At 39.3% G+C, this 21,705-nt stretch overlaps 1 protein-coding gene across 4 annotated transcripts in view; it reads right to left on the bottom strand.

Moving 5' to 3' along the window:
- Positions 1-21,705, bottom strand: part of Nol4 (nucleolar protein 4) — a 322,474-nt gene that overhangs the window by 284,218 nt on the left and 16,551 nt on the right. The window lies entirely within an intron of this gene.

Raw genomic sequence — 21,705 nt, forward strand, 5'->3', positions numbered from 1 at the left:
CCAAGTTGGTTTCTTTTTCTTTTTTTCTTTTATTATTCTTCATATATTATATCCTGACCACACTTTCCCCTCTCTCCACTCCTCCCAGTCCTCCCACCACTCCCCCCATCACCAGATCTACTCCTGTTTCCTTTAACAACAACAACAACAAAAGAGCAGGCCTCCCAGGGATATCTACAGAACATAGCCTAACAAGTTACAATACGAACAGGCACAAACCCTTATATCAAGGCTGGAAGAGGCAACCCAGTACGATGGAAAGGGTCCTGAGCACAGGCACCACTCCCACTGTTAGGAGTCCCAAAAGAACACCAAGCTACACAACCATAAGTTACATGCGGTGGACGTAGCTCAGACCCATACAGGGTTCATTGTTTGTCGATTCAGTCTGTGTGAGCCCTTGTGAGAACTGCTTAGTTGATTCTGTGGGCCGTGCTCTAGTGGTGTCTTCAACACCTCTGACTCCAGCAATCCTTCCTCTTCTCTTTTGTGTGGTTCCCCTGGCTCCTCCTAGGGTTTGGCTGTGGGTCTCTGCATATGCTCCCATTAGAGGCTGGATGACGCCCCTCTGATGACAATTGGGCTAGGCACCGATCTATGATTATAGCTGCATATCATTAGGAATCATTTCATTGACTTTTGCTTTCCAGTCGGGTTTGGTTCTATTCTGGTCTCTGGGCTGTCCTGCCTCTCCATCCAGGTAATGTCATGATTACCTCATTAGATGCTGGAAAAGCCCTTGACAAATTAGTTACTTTTACTTATCAGCATTTGTTTAACATTGCTTATGCTTTTTCATAGCTCAGCAGTCCCATTTCATGTTATTGCTGAAAAATATTTGAATGTACTAGTTGATTTACCCATTCACCTGCTAAAGGATGGCTTGTGCCTTCCAAATTTTGACTATTTTTTAATAAAGTTGATATAAGGATTCACTCGGAGATTTTTGTGTGTTTCAGTTTTAGCATATTCCAGTAAATAGCAAGGATTGTGGTATAGTAATGTATATTTAGTCTTTTTAGAAGCTATAGAACTCTCTTGTACAGTGGATGAACTGTGTTGCGTTCCCACCACCTTGGATGGGCATTATTGTTGCTCCACACACTCCCCATCACTTACAGTGGATGGTTTGGATTTCTGTACATCTAATAAGTAGCATCTCCATTTAATAATGGCATCTCATTATCATTTTTATTTGTAATTTTAACAGAATATGATGATGATTACATTAGCTATTTTATGCACAGTGTATTTCTTTTTTAATTATAGACTTTAAATGATGTTTTGCTCCTAGGTGTATGAGTGTTTAACCTGCATATACATATGTGCACCACATGCGTGTCTGGTGCTTAGGGAAGCCATAAGAAGGTATCAGATTCCCTGAAACTAGAGTTACAGACAGTTGTGAGTTACCAGGTTGGAGCTGGGAACTGAATCTGACCCATCTAGAAGAGCAGCCACAACACTACAAAAAAATTAAAGAAAGAAAGCTTACCTCAGATGATTAGGAGAAAAATTCAGCCTTGTAAGGTTTAAGCTATGATGATATAGTTAGCCATTGCTGACTTGTAGTCATTATATATTGGAAAAATGTATGACTGCTTAATAGTTCAATGAAAATGAATGTTTCCCCTGTACAGAATTTATGTATGAATTCAATACTCATGATCTTAATGTAATGCGCAGTTTGGTGTTTGCATAGACTAATGAATAAAAGCAAATGAGAAAACCATACTTCTTATGCATTAATACAAAGGAAGGATGTACCAAAATCTTGAGCAATGGCATTTGGACTTTAACATGGACTTGTTCAGCAAATAATAAGCATCTATGATATGAAAAGCATGATTTTAGAACCTTGGAAATATTTCTATTGACAAAAACATTAATGTTTACCAAACTATATATTGAATTTTCCCTCATGTCTGATCTTATATTGGAAAACATATTCCACCTCAGTAAATTGGTGGAGAACATGAATTTCAACATAGCAAAAGCCAGATGAGAAGAACAGGAGGAACATAATGAATGAAGAGAAATGGAAACCTTTTACACTAAAATCTAGGCAAAGAGGAAGGATGCCCATTTTCAACATTGTATTAAATGTAGTACTGGGAGTTCTGCCAAGAGAGGATACACAACAGAAAAAAATTGAGAAGGAAGTCAAATTATCTTTTCTGATAATGACATGACCTGATGTCCTGACAAAACACTACCAAAATACTGTTGTAACTAATAAACTCCTTAGTAACGCTGAATAATACAAAAGAAACACACAAACAGGAGCATTTCTAAGGTATGACAGTGAGCTAACTGGGGAAGTCGAGAGAACAAAGTTATTCCTAATAGCTACAAAAATAACAACACCAGGAACAAATTTAACCTTCAAGATGAAAGGTGTCCATAATGAAATCAAGTGTTCAATGAAAGCAACTCAAGATGACACAAATAAATTGAAACCTCTCTGTGACCATGGACTGAAAGAATTAATATTGTTAAAGCTTCCTATAATACCTAAAGTGATCCATATAATCAATGAAATCTTCTTCAAAATGCCAACATCATCCTTAACAAAGTTAGAAGAAAAAAATCAAAAATCAAGACAAAAAAACACTTGAAGATCTGTAAGACGCCAGCCAGTATTTTATTTTCCGGAGATGAGGACTGAACCCAGGGCCTTGTGCTTACTAGGCAAGAGCTCTACCACTGAGCTAGCTAAATCTTCAACCTTTATCAGCCAGTATTTTTAAATTAATGTATCCTGAGATATAAATATATGTGTGTATATGAATGTGTGTGTGTGTGTGTGTGTGTGTGTGTGTGTGTGTGTGTGTGCGTGCGTGTAGAGGAAGAAATATATATTCACACACACACACACACACACACACACACACACACACACACACACGCACAGGAATTTATTTAAATGGCTTATAGAATGTGGTCTAGCTAGTTCAACAATGGTTGTGTACCAACAGAAGTTCCAAGAATCCAGTAGTTGTTCAGTCCACAAGGCTGAATGTCTCAGCTGGCCTTCAGTATATGCTGGAATCCTGAAGAAATAGGCTCTACTGCTCTTGAAGGAATGGACTTGCCATCGAGAGCAAGAACAACAGGTAAAGAGAAAACTTCCTTTTTGGATGTCCTTCATCTAGGCTGCCAACAAGGTGTGGCCCAGATTAAAGGTGGCTCTTCCCACCTCAAATATCTGGGTTAAAAGTGAGTCTTCCGACTTCAAATGATTTAATTAAGAACAAAAGACCTCCCAGGTGAACCCAGACACTTGTGTTTTAGTTAAATTCCAGATGCAGACAAGTTGACAATCAAGAATCCCCGTCACATACCCCAATTTAGAAACAAATCAATATAAAAAATATATAACATTAAATACTTTAAACTGAGTTCAAAATATTTATTTCTATATGCCACTCAAACTATATTTCTCAAACGTCACCTAGACTATGATGTACCTGAATGCAGGAGACACACACTGGACTTGAGGTGCATTTCCAGGTATCACCTCCCACTTTCTGTGGCCTCATTGCATTTCTGCCCAAACTTCATACTGGAAGATTGTTGTCTAAGTTACAACTCAAATAGTAGAGGAAGATACATTTATATGTACATTGGATCAATTGTATATAGATAGCATCCAAATACATTTTTTTTTTTTTTTTTTGGTTTTTCGAGACAGGGTTTCTCTGTGTAGCTTTGCGCCTTTCCTGGAACTCACTTGGTAGTCCAGGCTGGCCTCGAACTCACAGAGATCCGCCTGGCTCTGCCTCCCGAGTGCTGGGATTAAAGGCGTGTGCCACCACCGCCCGGCTGCAAATACATTTTGACATCTCTTGTTTTGGCAGGAACTCAGATTTACTAACGGCAACTTCCACTGGGAATCAGGGTCTCTACAAACAGATGGATTGATCCTCACTCACCATAATTACAAGAGCTGAGAATGGTTATCTCTTGAGAAGGATGGCAAAAGGCCATCTGTAAGATATCACATGAAAATACACTCTTTGGATAGAGATTAAAATAGTTTCTCATAATGAGACACTGTAACAGAACAAATGACGATATGATTTTATGTATCTCTTCAATGCTCTACAAATAATCATTAAATAATGATCCGGAACTACAAATTCCAGAGCACTGGATTAGGCTTATATATCCAAGATTTATGTGAGTGACTGTATGGTGATTATTTACATAAAGATATTAAAGTTGAAAGTGAGTATGACATATAAAAACCTTAAGTCCAACTAAGATTGTGGCAGGTGATCTAACAAATATCAGGTCACAGGTTAAAATTAAAACACAGTAATAAGTGTTCGCATAATAGTTATCACACAGATTAGTATACTGTTAATTACATCATTTTGGATAAAACAGATACTGTACAAACACGAGATACGATTGTAAACTTGTATGTCACCAATAATATTTTTGGGAACAGACAAAAAGTACCTTGTCCTAAGTACTGCCATTTTTTACTTCAGACTCCATTTTCCCTCTAGGGTGAATCAAAGTTCAGGTTCCCACGTCCTGGAGGAGCTGAGAACCTCCTAATAGCTGATCCACCTCCTTCTTAAATCATAGAAATAGTTGTTATGCATCTTTAGTTCTCTAGAAACATTATGACTGTTCCTAACAACAGAAAGAACAGATGAATCTGATTGGTTGAACTGAAAAGCCTACATTCTATGTCAATTGGCAGAGATGGAACACCTAGGGAAAGCCCCTACTCCTTGAATCCAGATTGGTGGAAAAATGTAACTGTAACTTGTAACAGATGTTTGTGGGGTTGTGCTTAAATACTTGATGAAATGAACATTCAGGGTCTCAGTTCAGCTCCTGAGTCTGTTCTGTCACATTCATCAATTGTGTGTGTGTGTGTGTGTGTGTGTGTGTGTGTGTGTGTGTGTGTGTGTGTTGCTCTGTATTAAATCTTGCTTTGTGGAAGCCTCTTGTGTCTACTTAGGTTGATTCAGAGCCTTGGACCACAGCATTATAACTTTTATTATACAAACCAAATCTTCACAGAATCATATCCAATAGTTGACAAATAGTGATAGGAAGTTAATTACATCTTTGACTTAAGTCTGGCCTAACTTTGCTACCTCTTACTATAGAAATACAATACTTAATCTGACATTAAACAAGTGACCCAATAAGCACATATTTAGCCTCAACCTCACAAGTACAGAATTCCCACAGTTCTTGGGGGCATATGAACTATTTATAAAAACTATGCATATATTATACTATATTAATGTCATTAGGAGCTTTTGGTCTTTTGAGGGGCCCACCACCCAGTTCACAAATAAATTCACTCACACAGGCTTATGATTACCTATGAATTCCCAGGCTTAGCTTGGCTTAGTTTCTAGCCACCTTTCCTTGTCTTAAATTATCCTGTCTACCTTTTGCCTCTGGACTTTTCCCCTTCTCTTACTTCCATAAATCTTACTCTTACTCTGTGGCTTGCTGGTTGTGTAGCTGGGTGGCTGGCCCTGATGTCCTCCCTTCTCCATCTCCTCACTTCTCCATCTTTTCTTTTTTCCTCCCAGATTTCTCCCTCTACACATTCTCTCTGCCTGCCAGCCCCGCCTATCCTTTCTCCTGCCTTGCTATTGGCTGTTCAGTTCTTTATTAGACCATCAGGTGTTTTATTCAGGCACAGTAACACAGCTTCACAGAGTTAAAGAAATGCAACATAAGCAAAAGTAACATAACTTAAAATAATATTCCCCAACAACAGATTCAATAAATTTCTAAGACTCTCATTCATATCTTCCTGACCAAATTTGCTAATTTTAAACTAAAAAGAAAAATGAATTATTTAATAATAAAACTGAAAAATTAGGGAAGTAGAAAATAAAAAATAAAAATATTTTGTATCAGAGATGTTTGCCATGTAGCCAAATTGATCCTTTGAAATACTTTTTTAATATAATGAAGACTGAAAATCAGTGAGATGAACTACTTCAGAAGCCAAAAAAGAAAATAAAAAATTACTGTCTAATGTTAGCATTTAATAAAGCCTAAAATAAATAGTATCTCAGCTCTAAGTGCTTTAAAGTCATCTTCTACTTAAAAGTTAATTTTTGTTTAAAACATCACCACCACCTTTTCCTTAGTTCCTAGTTGTTTAATTCCTATGCTCACCATTTCCTCAGACATCCTCACAGTTCCTTTTGAGGTCTCTCCGTTCCTTGTACCTACAATACATCCCTAACAATTTTTTTTGGTGACTCTGCATTAAAGGCAAAGACTTTTCAACTTTCACACAAAATGTCTCACTCTGCCCTCTAATTTCTTGTCAAGCCTTTGATGTTGTGTCCTTTCTGTTATGTCTCTTGAAAAGTAAGTCACCTGTTTACTTAAATGATCTGGAATAGTATGTTTTCTCTTTGAGTACATTGGACATTATTTTCTTTCTTCGGAGTTCTCTGGCACTCCCCTAGCATAGACCTGATAGAGACATCTTTTTATATATCTTGCATTTTCCAACTTTGAAGATTCATCTTGTTCAAAGATTATTGGTATTTTGTGAAACTTAAATTTGACACTGCACTTGTCTGACCTATTGAAATGTGTTTTTTTTTATCTCTCTTATTCCCTTGCCCTAACTGCTTTCCTATTTTGAATCACTTTGTCTATCACTAAAATCAAGACATTTCTCTAGCTCACCCTTGACCTCAGAAATTACCAAATTCTGTGAATATGCTGTTTACCATATCCACTGACACTAACATGAGATCATTAGAATTATGATGTCATGGAGTGGCAATGATTGCCAGGAACCAGGTGGGAGGCTTGGACAGGACTCTTCCCACATAGCTCTCAGAAAAAGAGTCAATACTGCCTACACCTTGGTTTTAACTCTAAGCCTCCAGAAACATGAGACCATAAATTCCTGCTATTTCCAGTGCATTGACAAGGTGGCTACCTTGGAAAATTACACATTTTGATTATTTTGATAATTTCTTTTTCACTTCTAGGAGTATCTGACTTCAAAAAAATCTCTGTGTTTTTTAAATAAACATCTCAGCTTTTGTTCCCCATGATCCCACTGCTGTTGAACATGGGAATCTGAAGTCATCACACATTGAAGAGGCAAGAATAAATTTGCTGGAAATACTTACTTTGTTGTCAAAGACAGGTAACTCTTTAAAGGATATTCATATATCTGATTACAAACAAGAGCAGAGTTTTCTTGTTTTCAGCCCTGATACCCTCCCTCTTCAGAGCCTCATCACAGCAGTCAGCAGAACAAGAGTTAACAAGAACAGAATGTGTCACCGGCACCACAGGGGGAAAAGCAGAGCTGGAACTTCAGTGTGAGTCACTCTGTTTACTCATGTGGTCATCAACTGGACCACAAGCCACCCAACTCCCACCGCACTTCATCGGCTTTTCTCCCATAATCAATATGTCCTGAGACACAAACCTAATAGAAGTGTCATACAGAACATGGACTGTCCCAGTTCTCACTCTCAGAGGAAAGAGAAGTGTAAGCAAGGTGAAGCCTCCATTATGCTGAATTCTCATCTGAGAAGCTGTTTTTCACACTAGGATCAAGTCCTTCCTGGTTGTTGTCTCTACCCTTGTTAGGAAGAATTCTTATTTTACTAGATGTGGATATAAGAGATGACAAAATAGTTGTGGTGTTTTTATTTTCTTACATTGAACATTCAAATGTTTGGGTCTTGTGTTTAATTCTTCTTTCGTTGTTGCATACCTCTTACCATATGGAATCCTTGAGTTCATTCATACCAGCAATATGTCTTTGGCTTTTGTCCTGTGAGCACATCTGTTTTCCTGTTCTGACAGCATATTCTGATCCCTCATGAGCATCCTGACTAAGATCTGTCCATAGTTAACTGTATACTGAATAAATCCTCACAATTTGATATTCTTCCTCAGCAATATTTCTCAGCAGGTATAAAATGGTATTCCTGCCTCTCACAATTTCTTTCACAGTTTTTTTCTTTTTGCCTGGTCAAATCCACACTGGTCCATAGCCAGTACATTTCAGAGTTCAACCACATTCACATGGCAGTTCTTAGTTACATAAGATGCACTTGATAATTTTCAAACTTCTTTCTAGGCAAGAATTACATTATAAAATACCTGAATTTTTTTCACTTCAATCTATGAATGAATCAATAGTACTATGAAATTATCATATTAAAGTCCCAAGAAAACTATATTCTATTATTGATGTTTGAATAAATAACTTACCCCTCTTTTCATCTAGATCTAAGTTTGTTCCACATACAAATATGTATAATCTATGTTTCTGCAGAAATTTATGAAGAAATAAAAATGTTTCTTTTGCTTTCTGAACATGAAATTATTAGCTAAAACAAACAATTCTACTAAATTGCACATGTTCTAACCTTTGAAAGCAGCTAGAGATTGAAGTTCAACAAAGCTGATTTACTCAAATTGATCTAAATAAAATCAGCTGAGGTCTAATTTGCTGAGATTTTATTAAATATTGTAAACACTTTTTCTGAGTTAGAAATCATACAGGAAGCTGGGGGCTTGTATTGGTAATTTTTCTTCACAAATTTGGTTGAATTTACAATCTCTGAGAACACACACTCTTTTTCTTAACCTTCTTTGTTCTTATTTATTTTTGTGTCTTTCATATCATGCATCTCCATCCCTTTCATTTCCCCATCCCTTTGTATCTGCCCTCTGCCCTTGCAATCTCCCCCCAAAATAAAAGAAAATAAAATTTAAGAGAAAAAAAAGACAAATCAATCTCTTCATGGGAGCTGTAGTGTGACAGTGAGTCACCCAGTAAACCCTTGTTTCCATACATCTTTACTTGCAAGTATGCATTGCAAAGAGTCATTGGTCTGGTTCAAGGCCTCTGATTTTTGCCACACTGTGCATGCTGGGCCCTCACTGGGACTCTTCTTGGTTATCCTGATGCTGCCCTGTGTTTTGGAGTTCCTGAAGCTTTGGGTCTGGAGGACCAGTCCCTTCACATGCTCCAGCACATCACAGGTGGGGTGATATTGGTTTGGGCCAACTCATAACCCTGGCTCTGGGCCTAGGTAGTTGCAAGGTTGGTCAGCCTGCCAGCTCTTCCTTGTCCTCACCACCAGGGTGAGGTTTCCTGCATTGCCCTGGTGAGTTCACTTCTTGCATCAATGAGCAAGGGGCAGGGACAGTTGCCAGTTCTCCTGCTTTTCATATCCTTGGGTGGGATCTTCCACACATACACCTTCAGGGCCAGCTCAACTGTATTGCCCAGGCATGGTGTAGGGGCCACTCTCCTGAGTGCTGCAGCTGATGAGAGGCAGAGAGAGCTCTCCCGCCTATCTCAGGGATTGATGGGTGGAGGTGGGCATCTCTTCCCTGCCCATGCACCACATGACAGATGAGTAATGAGGACAGCTCTTCTATTCTCATAACTTCAAGGCTAGCTCACCCACACCTCTGCCAACAGGATTGGTAGTTGGTGGGGGACAGGGGTAGCTTGCCTACTCTTATGACCTCAGGGCCAGCTTTTCCACCTGCCTCAGCTATTGATTGGTGAGGGTAGAGTGGATTAGAGGAGGGTATCTCTCCCCCTTCAGTGCCGTCACCTGACAGTTGAGTGAGTAATGCAGACAGCTCTCTCATGCTCAGAACTTCGAGGCTGGTTCAACTACACCTCTGCCATTGGGGTTGGTTCTATTGTACTGTCCAGATGAAGTAAGAAGACATACTCTTATGAGTATCTGAGAGTGTTTCTCCAGGAAGATTTAAGTGAAGGGGGAAGATGCCCCTCTCCCCACTTTGTATGTGGATGGGACTGATACCATGGGATGGAGAGTCAGACTGAATGAAAAGGGAAGTGGATAGCCTGAAAAGTACTGCATTGCCTTCCTCTTATTCCTGGTCCACCCAGATGTGAAGTCTTCCTCATGTACCGGAGCAGAGATGTGTTCTTGACGCGGGGCCTCCCCTGCTGTTACAAACTGTACCCTCAAGCCTCAAACCCATGAACTAAGATGATTAAAGTCAGTTTTGCTATTGAGGGGCCGGATTTTAGGAGGCAAATTTTAGCCCATACTGTTTAGTCCATCAGAAGGGTATTATTTCCTAATAAGTTGCATGTCTACAAAACTTACCATAATCTATTTTTGTCACTTCAATATCTTTTTTTGCAAACTTAAAAAAACTCTGATCTGATCTTTTGTTACTCATATATTAACACTGAAAATATTTGCATTTAAAGCTTCCATTTAACAAATACACTCATCCTTCTAAATATGTATTCTTATTAAATATTCTAATATTGATTACAGAAATGGTTGCAATTTGCCACTCTAACGAACATTTGTTATAACCAACTTATAAACTGAAGACATTTATTTTACCTCATGGCTCTGCAGGTTCTGGCCTGTGAATGGTTGGCCTTGATGTTAGAACCTCTGGTGGAATATCATGGCAGAAGCATGACCGGGAAACAAAAGAGAAAAAAGGAAAAGACTGGGGTCCCACTGTCTCCTTTAAGGACAAGCTGCAAATGACCCAAGAGTCTCACAGTGCTCCCCATCTCTTAAATTTTCTAGCACATACCTGTTGCTAGAGTTTTTTTCTCTGGGTCCCGCCAAGCCCCGGCAGTCCCAGAGCCAACTTATAAAATAAACATATAGACGCTTATATTATTTAAACTGCTCAGCCATTAGCTCAGGCCTACCATTGTCTAGCTCTTACTCTTACACTCAGCCCATTTCTGTTAATCTATATGTTGCCATGTGTTCTGTGACTTTGCCTGCTGCCTCTACATGATGCTCCCTGGATGGCAGGCTGGTGTCTCCTCCTCTCTGCCTTCCTGTTCTCTCAATTCTCCTCTCTGCTAGTCCCACCTATACTTCCTGCCTGGCTACTGGCCAATCAGTGTTTTATTTATCAATCAATAATCCACAGCACTTCCTCTTTTTCTTTTTTTTTCAAAAAGGAAGGTTTTAACTTTAACATAGTAAAATTACATATAACAAAACAATTATCAAGCAAGAATTATTTGGAACAAAGCCTTGTTTGGAAAAAGCTACTGATCATGGATGTAATAAATTAGTCATGGATTCTCCAAAATAAAAATTGATATGATATTAAAACGATTCCTGCAAAAGTATAAGTGTGCAGCTATCCTCCAACACAAATGAAATAATGACTCACAAAAAAGAAGTTATGACTTTCATTTTGATGTTATTGACATTAACATCATATTATAAAATAGCTAGGGCAGGCATATAGTATCATATACACATTATTGATAACAAACTGAAATGGGGCAGACACTGAAAACCATTTGGCAGCTGGGTAAACTAAACTTGCAATCACCTGTAACACAGTGACTGCACTCTTGGGCTTTTGTCCCAGATATGTGAAAACTTACGTTCACACTAAACCTGAACAAGAATATTTATAGCAGCTTTGTGTGTAGTAGTACAAAATCAAAATAACAACAGATATCCTTCAACCAATGTTAAAAGCAAGTGGTGATCTACCCATCCATCCATACCCCATAATTCTACTAACAACAAAAGGAAACAAGCAACTGATACATAGAACAGCTTGAATGAGACTCCAGGGAATAATGCTGGGTGGAAAAAAAGTGCCAATCCCAAAGGACTATATGATTATGGATGGGGCTATGAGACAATGAAAGGAAATGAGATATGGCCGTAAAAGGTAAACTGAGGAGCCCTTGTGGTATAGGGACTGATTAGTACCTTCAATGTGGTGGTAGATATAGGAGCCCACCCATGGAATGAGATTGTATAGGGTTTAACACACACACACACACACACACACACACACACACACACACACACACACATACAGAGTTTTCTATCTAGAAGACAGAATGGGCAATATGTTTACTATACCAAGTGACATTAAGGATGAAAGCTATTTGTTGAAGATAATACACAGAAAAATAGAAGTCTAGGTTCCTTGACAGCCAGGTACCACCATATCAGTCTTACGCTACCTAATTTTGCACTAGTATTTGTAGCTAGAGTTTTCCTGCCTGGCCCACAGTCAGGGCAAATCTCTCTCACCTGCCAGTCCTATAGCTGCTCAGACCCAACCAAGAAAACACAGAGACTTATATTGGTTACAAACTGTATGGCCGTGGCAGGCTTCTTGCTAACTCTTCTTACAGCTTAAACTAATCCATTTCTATTAATCTATACCTTGCCACATGGCTCGTGGTTTACCGGCATCTTCACATGCTGTTTGTCATCATGGTGGCTGGCAGTGTCTCTCACTCAGCCTTCCACTTCCCAGCTCTATTCTCCTCCTTGTCCCGCCTATACTTCCTATCTAGCCAATGGCCAATCAGTGATTTATTTATTGATCAATCAGCAACACATTTGCCATACAGAACATCCCACAGCAAGTATTGAATTAAAAAGTATTAAGAATGTAGTTTGAAATGAATATACTATAAGTAATTACATAGCACATGATCTGTTTAGGTTTCCCTTAAATACTGTCTATATTATCTGAAGCCACCTTCATTTGTCTCCAAAACAATTGTCAACAGATATGAAGCATATGCATATAAAGACAGATATGTCCTACTTCACCCTTGGCTTGGATGCAAATGTGACAGAGAGCTGTGGATCTTTTACTGCAGACAGTGTCAGCCCAGCATTGGTCCTTGTGCTCTGTCCAACGGTCCCCAAGATGATCTAACAAAGTCAGGTCCTTACAGTATCTATCAGGATCCTCCTGAAGCTCCTAAATATTTGTACTTTTATCATTTCTTAATACATTTTTGTTTAAACAAACACCCTATTGTCATAAAAATGTATTGGAAAATGTATGTTGTCCAAAGTCTGTCTTGGATAATAGGCAGGAAAAATGAGTAAATATTCTTTCTAGGTACAGTGGAGCATGCTTATAATCCTAGCACTGAGAACACAGAGGTGGAAAAAATAGAAGTTCAATTGACATCCTGGGTTACATGAGACCCTGTCTCAAAAAAAGTAAAGGAAGTAATGGATAGCCTTGTAAAGGTTACCATGTTAACAGCACACAAGTACAACCTTGCCCTGCCCCTGGTAGTCTGTGTTCTACTCTGATGCCCTAGGCCTAACCATCTCTTCAAGCACATTGTCTGAAAAGTTTCATAGGTGATTGTATCAATTCTAATATATCACTCTATTATCTTTAGGGGGATAAAATGCCATTCATCCAAGTAGATGGTACTTTGGGATTTGTTGATATCAATTGTCATAAGACATACAGGGTGAGAGTGAGTGAAAAAGGAAGAAACCTTGACTGCTTAATGGTTGGGAGCTGGTGTGTGTATGGCATGCAGTGACTTTACAGTCCTCACAGCCATGCACAGTTCCTATATGACATGGCTCTGGAGAAACTATGAAGTGTTAACCAGTTGCAGTCATTGGCACTTTTAGGTATGCCCTGGTCCTTTTTATAATTCAGGCCATAGGGGATACCCTTTTCAAAATGTTCAAAATTTCACTGTAAGCTTCAAAAGTTTACTTGTAGTAAATAGTAGGAGTCTAAGGTTTGAGTGTCAGAAATATAACGCCTGAAGATGTCATCATGAGCAGCTTACACCATAACCATGAAGCCTATACTACAAATGGAAAAAGCAGAGTTCCCACATTTCTAGTGAGACTGTGCTGATCTCAGAATGAACAGAGACATGAACAAAGACAGCATGGTTTGAGAGGCAGCTCTGTGATTAAGAACATAGTATCCTCTGTCACATATGGGGTTAGCGAAGATCTTTTCCCATTCTGTAGGCTGCCATTTTGTCTTATTTACCATGCCAAATAATTCAATTTAAAAATGGGGCACAGAGCCAGGCAGTGGTGGCACACGCCTTTAATCCCAGCACTCGGGAGGCAGAGTCAGGTGGATCTCTGTGAGTTCGAGGCCAGCCTGGTCTACAGAGTGAGTTCCAGGAAAGGCGCAAAGCTACACAGAGAAACCCTGTCTTGAAAAAAAAAAATGGGCCACAGAGAATTCTCAACAGAAGAATCTCAAATGGCTGAAAGACATTTAAGGAATTACTCAACATTCTTAGTCATTGGGGAAATTCAAATCAAAATGACTCTGAGATACCATCTTACACTTATCAGAATGGCTATGGTAAAAAACATTGATGGCAGTTTATGTTGGAGAGGATGTGGAGTAAGGGGAACACTCCTCCACTGCTGGTGGGAGTGCAAACTTGTACAACCACTTTGGAAATCAGTATGGCAGTTTCTCAGAAAATTGGGAAATAATCTACCTCAAGACCCAGCAATACCATTCTTGGGCATATACCCAAAGGATAAACAATCATACCACAAGGACACATGCTCAACTATGTTCATAGCAGCATTATTCATGATAACCAGAACCTGAAAACAACCTAGATGCCCCTCAACCGAAGAATGGATAAAGAAAATGTGGTACATTTACACAATTGAGAATTACTCATCATGAAATTTGCAGGCAAATGAATGGAACTAGAAAAAAAAACATTGAGTGAGAAAGACAAACATGGTATATGCTCACTCATAAGTGGATATTAAACATAAAGCAAAAGATAACCAGGCTACAATCCACAACCCAAGAGAAGCTAGGTAACAAGGAAGATCCTAAGAGGGACATGCATGAATCACTATAGGAAGGGGAAATAGATAATATCTCCTGGATAAACTGGGAGCACAAGCATTGGGGGGGAGAAGGGGGAAGGGATGAGAGATGAGAACATGAGGGAATTGGTGGAGGGACAGAGAAGGAGAGCAAGGAAAGAGATATCTTGATACAGGGAGTTATTGTGGAGTTAGGGAGAAACCTGGTGCTAGTGAAATTCCCAGGAACCCACAGGATGACCCCAGCTAAGACCCCAAGCAATAGTGAAGAGGTGCCTATAATCAGATTGATGACTACCCTAAATGTCATCATAGAACCTTCATACAGTAACTGATGGAAGCAGATGCAGAGATCCACAGCTAAGCACTGGGCTAAGCTTCTGGAGTCCAGTTGAAAAGAGGGAGGAGGGATTATATGAGCAAGAGGGGGAAAGATCATGATGAGGAAACCCACAGAGACAGCTGACCCAAGCTAGTTGAAGCTCACTGACTCTGGACTGACAGCTGGAGAACCTGCATAGGACTAGACTAGGCCCTCTGAACGTGGGTGACAGTTGTGTGGCTTGGGCAGTTTGTGGGGTCATTGGCAGTGGAACCAGGATTTATCCCTGGTGCATGAACTGGCTTTTTGGAGTCCATTCCCTATGGAGGGATGCCTTGTTCAGCCTTGATGCAGGGTGGAGAGAGCTTGGTTCTCCCTCAACTTGATATGCCAGACTTTGTTGACTCCCATAGGAGGGAGGCCTTACCCTCTCTGAGGAGTGGATCGGGTGTGGGGTGGGGGGAAGGTGGGGAAAAGTAGGAGGAGGGGAGGGAGAGGAAACTGTGGTTGGTATGTAAAATGAAAAAAAAAACTTTTAAATAGAAAAAAAAGCACACACTGCTTTTACAGAGGACCCATATTTAGTTCCCAGCACCTATGTTGGGCATCACAAAAATACCTGTAACTGCAGTTTCGGGAGATTCCATGCTTCTGGACTCTGAAGAAAGCACACACAAGCACATTACCCCCTACAACACACACACACACACACACACACACACACACACACACACACACACACATGCACGCGTGCGCACACACACACACACACACATACATCATTAAAGTAATAAGTCTTGTTTTTAAAAGGCAACAGAAATTTCATTTTTTTGTTTGCTGAGAAGGAATTCTCCACACCTTCCCATCCTCTAACTCTAAGGATTCTAGGAAAGTGAAGCCATAGGACTTCCCAACATTTCCAATGGAGCAGATGCCGTATCTTTCAATTATTTTTCTATGCCCAACATGGTTTGTGAACCTTAGAAATAACTGAATGCTAGTAAATGTCATGGCATAGCCTCCTAGCATCCCATGAGTGTAAGTATGTTCATCTGATGACATCAGAATGATCCCAAACCATTTGGGGAAGGGGCACCAAATGTGCAAATTCCATTTATTCACCAAATAAATCATGGGACCAAGCTGCAGGATAGGAGAAGCATATAGAGAAGTGGTGCAACTATGCAGATTCCCTGGAATCCAAGACCTGGTTAGCTCCTCATGCTGAGACTAAAGGCATTGTGTAACATTTTGAAAACAGGGATCTCAAATGTAATGAAATTATCAAGAACTAACTGAAATGGGACCAGAATGAAGGAGACACCTGCAGCCAAGACCGTCCACATGAGCTCAGTTACAACTAGAGTGGTACATGTGTGCATATGTATTTTCTTCTCTCTTCTCTCTTCTCTCTCTCTCTCTCTCTCTCTCTCTCTCTCTCTCTCTCTCTCTCTCTCTCTCTCACACACACACACACACACACACACACACACACACACTCTCTCTCTCTCTCTCTCTCTCTCTCTCTCACACACACACACACACACAACTTTCTCTCTCATACACACACATTGTCTCTCTCCTTTCTCTCCTCCTCCTCTTCCTCCACCTTCCCTCCCCTCTAAGAAATATTTTAAAAATTAACTAAAATTGAATTTATTTTATTGGGTTTTGTCTGCTCTTCTTTTTCTCATTCTTCAGGCAGGCACCCGGATTATTGATTTAAGACATCCCCTCTCTTGTAGGATAAGTATTTACTGCCATAAATATTCTTCAAATATCCTTTATCCAGAGATTACTTAGAAGTATGGTTTCTAATCTTTAAATACTTGGAGAATTCCAGGTTTCTTTCTCTGTAGATTTATAACTAAAGTCTTCCATAGTCAAAGACTAGGCTTGCATGCAAACGCAGTCACCCGTATTGTACATGCATACATGAAAACCATGCAGTCACCTGTATTATACATGCATACATGAAAACTTAGCACACAATTCTGTAATTTTATTTTTCAGAAATCATGCATATTTGAAAGGCTTTACATGATGAAAAATGATTAATATCTAATATTGTTCTTGCTATAATAATGAACTTCTAAATACTTTCCTGGAATCATTTTCCGTCATCCTGAAAATTATTCAGCAGTTATTGTACCCTAGCTGCAACAATTCATGGTTTCTCTTCATATGAGAATATTTCTAAATACTGTCTTTTTCTAGAAAACTGGCATATGATGACATCAAGAAACCTGGAGAAGCATCTAGGACAACCCCAAGCTTGCACTCTGTCTCTGTGTTCATGAACAAATGCATCTAGTGAGTTACAATTCACATGAGTTGTGTAATTCTTCTTGAGCACTTCAGGATGACTCAATCAAATTGTCTTGTGGCCTCCATGGTTCTAATGTGGAGTTTGCAGTAATGCTTATTATTGTTTACCAACTTATGATGTGTCATTTGTCAATTTGTCATGGCTGCTTCTGTCTGATACAGCTTTCTTGCATTGCTTTCTGTATAGCACATTTGGGAAAAGCTTTCTTCAAGTTTATCATGATTTTCAGTGAACAGCTTAAATTTTCAATCAAGTCTGAAAAACTTTCAAGCATTGTTTTCCCTTTTCTCTTAATAAATTTCTTTTTCTATGATTCCAGCAGCCACAAACATACAATTCCCTGAGATAATCCAAAAGATTCTTGAGCCCATATATATTTAATTTTTCTACTGTGTTATGATTTAAATATAAATTGGCCATGCTGGCTTATACCTGTAATCTAGCACTTGGGAAATGGAGGCAGGAGTTTCAGGGTTCATATCACTCTTATACTTAACGGTGACTTCAAAGCTGGTCTAGGTACATGAGACCTTGTCTCAAAGATTAAATTACATTTGCCATAGATTTGTGGTTTTAATGTTTGATCCTCAGATGGTAGCATTCTTTTAGGAGGCTCTAGAAACTTTGGCATCAGCTGCACTAGTGGCAGTAGGTAGGTCTCTTCAGGTAGTGGTAGAGAAGTCCTTTGGATCACTGCTTTATGTATAGTAAGCTGTGAGTTGAATAGTTTTCCTCTGTCACCTGCTCACACTCCCATGATGTTCTATCCAAGTGTAAGAAGCCACAGGACAAGGGGACAGAACCTTTCTCAGAAACCATGAGCTAAAATAAGACTTTCATTCCTCAAGTTATTCTGTGCCAAGTATATGGTCACAGTAATGCAAAAATTGACTAATATCCTTGCCTCTCAGACAGCATGAATTTACTGGTCTGTCTTTCATCTGCCATCTCCATTCTACACTTAAATACGGCAGTGAATTCTAATCACTTATTATACTTCTCAGTCTGAGTGTAAGTGATTCTGCTATGTCTCTCTCTGCTGAGACCATCTATCTTTGCATTCATCCAGGAGAGTTTATACCTCCTGTGTAAAATATGAAGATGTCCCCTTTTACAATCCTTCATAATTTCAACATCTATCAAAATCAGAGTTGGTATTTGGGCAGTATTTTTCATGTTAGAATTTGCCTAATTTATATTATTTTTTCAGATGACCTAACAATTGCACTTTATCTCTTGAACATTTTGAATATTATGTTGTAAGATTGTGGTCCTATTAAATTTGCCCTAGTGATGAAAGAGTGATATGTCTTGATATTGCATATGGAATTCCTTTAGTTTCTCACTCTGGCCTTCTCAACAGTGATTTCAACCTCAGCTCACTCTTCCAAGTTACTTGGGCTTCTTTGCATCTATCCTGCTTATGTGTTTGGGGAGATAGTCTGGAACTTATGCCAGGGTTTTTACCATGTCAAAGACTTTGGTCTGATGCTTTGAATATGCTCTGAAGATTCATAGCATAAATATCTATTCAATTTACACCAAAATTTAAGGGATGTTCTCTGTGGGATTTCTCTGATACTGTATAGTTCTTCTCCAACATATGCACCTCTTTTCTGATTCCTTGGCCTGAAAACCTTGGCTCCTCTTGAAATCTTAAATTTCTACTGCTGCACAATCAGAAGTCACTACAGCCATCTTCAGGAAAGCATAGCAGAAAAGAAAAGGGAAGTTGCAGTGGCAATGTGTGTGTGTGTGTGTGTGTGTGTGTGTGTGTGTGTGTGTGTGTGTGTGTGTGTTGTATACATGTGCACAAAGGATGCACAAGCAGAGGCCCGGAAAGGCCTCTTCATCTTTTCCTCTTGAGACCAGGTCTCTCAATGAATCTGGACCAAGGCTGGAGGACAGAAAATCACAGGGATGTCTGTGTCTTCCCCTACAGTGCTGCAGATTTGGGTGTACGTGCAACTACACCAAGATTTTTATGTGGGGGCTGAACTGTACTCAGGACTTCATGTTTAAGGAGCAATTGTTGTCCACTGAGCCATCTCTCCAGCCCAGCAATGGGTTCTTACATTCATTCTTTTGTCCTTTGCTCACGTTCCTTTGGAAAAGAAAGAAATTTACCCCTTGGGGTTCCTTCTTCCGTTGGTACTGGCACCACAACAGCAGGCAGGTGACCCTAGAACCTGTACTTGCAATCCTGATAGGCTGCTAGTGAAGACAGAATAGAAAAAGAAGAAGAGGAGGAAGAGATGGAGGAGGAGGGAGGGGAGGATACTCCTAACCTTTCTCTTGTGAGGTAGTCTCATTTCCTGGCTCTCTAAACAGAGAGCAGATTGTTTCTACGGTCTCTCTCACTGGGTAGATCCATAACTAAGTCAACTCTGCTTTAACTCCAAGAGATGAAAAGCCATGAAACTGCCCTTGCCATACACATGTGTGGTCTTCCTGCCAATGATTTCTTGGGAGCAGTGCTTCATACTGTTTTCAGAAATTTTAGTGTCCTCATTAGAATAGCATCATCTTAAGCTATCTGGCCACATGTAAACAAACATGATCATTTTAATAAAACCAAGATTCAGAAGCCCTCAAGGAAACAAGATACATAGTTGACTGATAAGTACCTAAAAAATAAGTCATCCTGTTTCCAAAACTCATTTTTAATCCACAAACAAATGTCTCCCAAAGGCCCTGGTATTAAATGTTTTGAGTCTCGCTCACATATATTTTAAAATAAGTAATCCCTATAATTCTCTGAGAAGGAAGGCCTCAAGTAGGAAATGAATAAAGTAACACATTACCTGGAAATGGTGGAGAAAACGTTAGACACTTGATTATTTGTGGAGCCATATAATTATTGAAATGATGCACTTGCATATTGAAAACGTTAGTAGTGATAATTTAAAATCAGAGAGCTGAATCAAAAGTTACATTAAATCATCACATCATTATAACTAAAAAAAATGTACTAGGTACCATGCTTTAGAAAATAATACAGTAGGAAGACAGCAGAGGGAGAGAAATCAAGAGAGGCTGGCTAAACCGAGGGCACTATTCCAAGAAAGCCAGACAACAGTGAACTCCATTCGGTTCCCTCTCTAAGAGGCATTGTTCCTATAGCTGCCTTGCAGTGGGATTTTGGAGATGGACATAAGTTAATTAAATATAGAGATTCCAGACCCAACCAAAAACTCACAAAACACTGAAATCTTTAGAGAACTGTTTATTTATACTGAGAAGTATAGCAGATGTTTCCACCACCACTGGCAATAGTCCAACCAGCACGTGCTTTCTCCTTGGACAATCAAGTGGGGACCAAAATAATAGGGTTTTGTTAAGTATGGGTTTAGAGAAGATAAAATAGTAGGCATTGATTAAATTATGGCAGCAGGCACATCAGTAGGAAAACTTCCTTCTCAGTAATGACAAGCTTTCAGGAAACAAAAAACTCAGCCATTGTGGTGATGTGGCATCCTATGGACACTCTCACTGTTGGGATTTTACCTTCAATTCATACTTTCATGGCAGGTCAAATGCCACTTATCACTTTTTCTCTTCTGCTCCTCTCTACTCCTTACTTTTCCTTCCTTTCTTCCCCTTTCCTGACTATGCCTAGCCATGCCCAAGAACTCAGTTTTGCCATTGATGGCAAAGAAATTTCTCTCACTGGTGAAGTCTTGTGCAGAGTGCTCTCCTTCTTCCCAGCAGGCAACAGCCCAGGGCTGCCCTCTCAGTACTTTAAACTGATGTTGGTTGTCAGTCATGATTGAAAGTCTTGATTTTTCAAGTTTAGAATTGAGAATGTTATCTTACTGCCTTATCTAAAAATCCTAGGATACACCAATCATTCTACATCATGCAAGGTCAGCAAAATATGCAAATGAGCTAAAGGGCACTTATTCTAACACCAGATTTATTAAATAGGGATTTATAAAGGAATACACATCTCAATTGTTTATCTGTGGATAGAGGTGGTTTAAGAAAGATTTTCTCATCATGAGCATGTTCCCTTTGTGATCTTAATTATAAATTTAGGAAAATTACAAAACCCTTAATACGTAGTTCAAACTAAATGTCACCCTACTCTTGTTCAAGTTGCTGCTAATTCTAAATTAACATATTCCAAATTAAGGAGCCCAACAACTAAATTAATGGTTTTGTAAGGATAACTTTTATAAAGAAAGAATGAGCTAAAACAAACATAACAAAAACTCCTGCCTTGACCCCAGCAAACACCAATAGGCAAATAAGCACAAAGTCCTGGAGAACAGTGACCCATATCTGATATTAAAACAAACAGTTGATGGTATATTTGAAATCTCATCTAATTAGGTCAATTGTGGAGAGCATGCCATGGTTATGACCAAGCAAGACATTAGATCCCCTTATGGGCCATTCAGCTTTGCCCCATGTCCCTG

This window comes from Peromyscus californicus, unplaced genomic scaffold, assembly GCF_007827085.1.
Source record: "Peromyscus californicus insignis strain IS unplaced genomic scaffold, ASM782708v3 Scaffold_17__1_contigs__length_78620276, whole genome shotgun sequence".
Lineage (NCBI taxonomy): Eukaryota > Metazoa > Chordata > Mammalia > Rodentia > Cricetidae > Peromyscus > Peromyscus californicus.